We start from the raw sequence: 2,573 nt of genomic DNA on the forward strand, positions 1-2,573 counted from the left end.
GGTCCAGGGAGGACCGCCCGAACGTGCCGGCCGGCACCCCCGGCGGCCTCCTCCTCCTCTGCGTGGGTGCCGGCGGGCGTGGCTCTGCGCACTCCTGCCCGTCTGCTGGAGAGTCTTGGAGACGGCTCCAGATCCACACACGGAGCTCTGACTTCTTCTCTGAGCGGTGGAGATGAGCTAAACACCTTGAACACTCACCGTTTCACTACTGCATGAGGATGTTTATAAGGTTCTTTCCTGGATGTGAAGTTTGCTGCCAGCGTGGCCCCGGTGGGGGTGGGGGCCAGGGTGCCGGGGAAAGATTTGTTTTAACCACGACACCCAGTTCTGATGACGATGAGGGCACACCCGCCCACGGCTGGTTGGGAACGCCCACACGTCAGTGGGAAGGGCGCAGCCTCTAAAGTCAGGGATGCATGTGCACAGACCAGTGAGGGGAGACCCAGAGACTCGGTGCAGGCTGAACAGCGCCTTCCACCTGGCTGAGTGGCAAGATGTGGGAAACTGACCGGCTCACAGGCTGCTGGGACGCCTCAGGGGGCAGTGGAGTGTGCACTGGGCCGCCGTCCTACAGGGCGGCCTGGCACTGGAGGTCAAATGAAGCCCCGGGGCGCTGTGGCCCACAGCTCCTCTCCACGGTCCCCGAGGCTTCCTCCCCCAGAGCCAGGCCAGGCCCAGACCACAGCACGAGGGGGTGGGCTCCTGTCGCCACCTGGAGAAGGAACTGCTGGCTGTGCCGGGTACTCACCGGGGTGGTGCCCCAGCAGTAGCTGATCAGCCACGCGGTGTGGATGCACCTGAGAAGGCCAAGGACGGGGCAGAACAACGTGCCGCCCAGGCCACTTAGAAGCCTAAGGCAGAAAGTGCAGAAAACAGTACACATTCTTGAAAAGACTTGATAGTTAGGAGGGCTGTTGGGGGTGGGGGAGACTCAGAGTGGGGAACGAGGGAAGGAACACTGGGGCCTTGAGGGAGGCGAGGGTGGGTGATCTGAGAGCCAGGGGAGGGTGGCCTGTGCCCTAGCCATGGCCAAACAAGAAGCCAAGGACAAGCACACAGGCTTCGGACCCGAGCGGCGTCACGTGTCATCACAAGTCACCACTGTGCCTTTGGAGCACACGGTGACTCCTCGGAGCTCAGCTTCCTCGCGGACAAGATGGAGCAACGACTCCGTCCCCACCGCGGCCCCACTGTCACAACTGGTCACGACCCACGCGGTGCTCACAGAGCAGCAACCCCGTCAGTGTCCTTGTTGCAGTGTGATTATTCCGTGTTCTGAAACACAGACATTTCTCCACCACTCATGGTATAAAAAAAATAAAACAGAAAGGGAATAAATAATGGAACTTAATCCACTTCCACCAGCCACACGAGCCACGTGGACTTGGAGCTGGTAAGTTCTTCGAGCCTTGTCTGCAGGAGGAGGGTGAGGTCTGAGTAACGCACAGCTCTGGGCAAATGGCTTCTGACCATCATGGCCGAGGTGACAACAAGGAACAGATAGTGACCTCGTGTATGTGCTGAAAATAACTGACAAAGAATAGAACAGAAACGAAGTGTTCTGTTTTAACGTTTGACAGAAACATAGGTCTTCTGCCATCCATTTGTAGTAAACAAGTCTGCTGGGTTAAAATAGTGTTACGTTTGTTCTTCCTTGTGACACTGGAGCGTTGATTTTAGAGGGTCATCTTAACCAGGATTGCACATGGCGCGTTTGGAACATGGACCCCCTCACGCACCCCGACACCTGGCCGGGTGGACCCTGCGCTAGGACTGCGGTGGGGGTGCCAGTGCAGCAGAGGAAGACAAAACTCCCAGAAATGTTCACTAGATCAGCAGAGCTTTCCTCCTGATTCTAAGATAAATGATCAGTCAGGCAACGCAGACCTGAAACAAAAGCCATTTTTATGGAAGAAGACACCCAGTCAGCCCTCATCACACACGCCCCGCACTGACACGCATGCACAGCCCACACACACACTCGCACGCACCGCACACCCCCCAGAGGGAAGCCCCTCACTGTGTAAGATTTAGGATGGCCTCTGGGGAGTTCCTCAAGAGACCAGGTCTGACGACGTCCAGTTCTGGCTCCGATGGACCAACAGAGCCCAGATTTACTCTCCCACAGGAAACAACGGAAGAACCAGACAGACCTAGGGAGCAGCAGTTTTCAGACACCGGAAAACAGGAGGCATACGAAGTGTTCCCCGAGACGAGAGACAAACGAGCTGAGACCCAGAAGGGCCGGAGAGTCCCCGCCGTGGCACCGGGAAGGGGGTCCAGGAAGAGCGCCTGGTTGCCCAGTCGAGGAAATAGCAGGGAGTCCAGGAAGCAGAGCTGGCTGGGAATCACAGGGCAGATCCCTACACTGATGAGAGCCGCCCAGAGGGAGTTCCAGAAACCTGCAGGGGACCCCACCCAGAACGCAGGTGAGCGTGGATCAGTGCTTGTGGGCCAGGAAAGCACCCAAGGCCAGGGAGGGAGCCAGCGAAGGAGAAGAGGAGCAGTCCTCAGAGCGCGCAGGGCCAGGAGTGGCGCCGCTCCCTCCAGCCAGAGCGGAGATCCTCGTAATT

This window comes from Vicugna pacos, chromosome 1, assembly GCF_048564905.1.
Source record: "Vicugna pacos chromosome 1, VicPac4, whole genome shotgun sequence".
In the NCBI taxonomy this organism is placed as follows: domain Eukaryota; kingdom Metazoa; phylum Chordata; class Mammalia; order Artiodactyla; family Camelidae; genus Vicugna; species Vicugna pacos.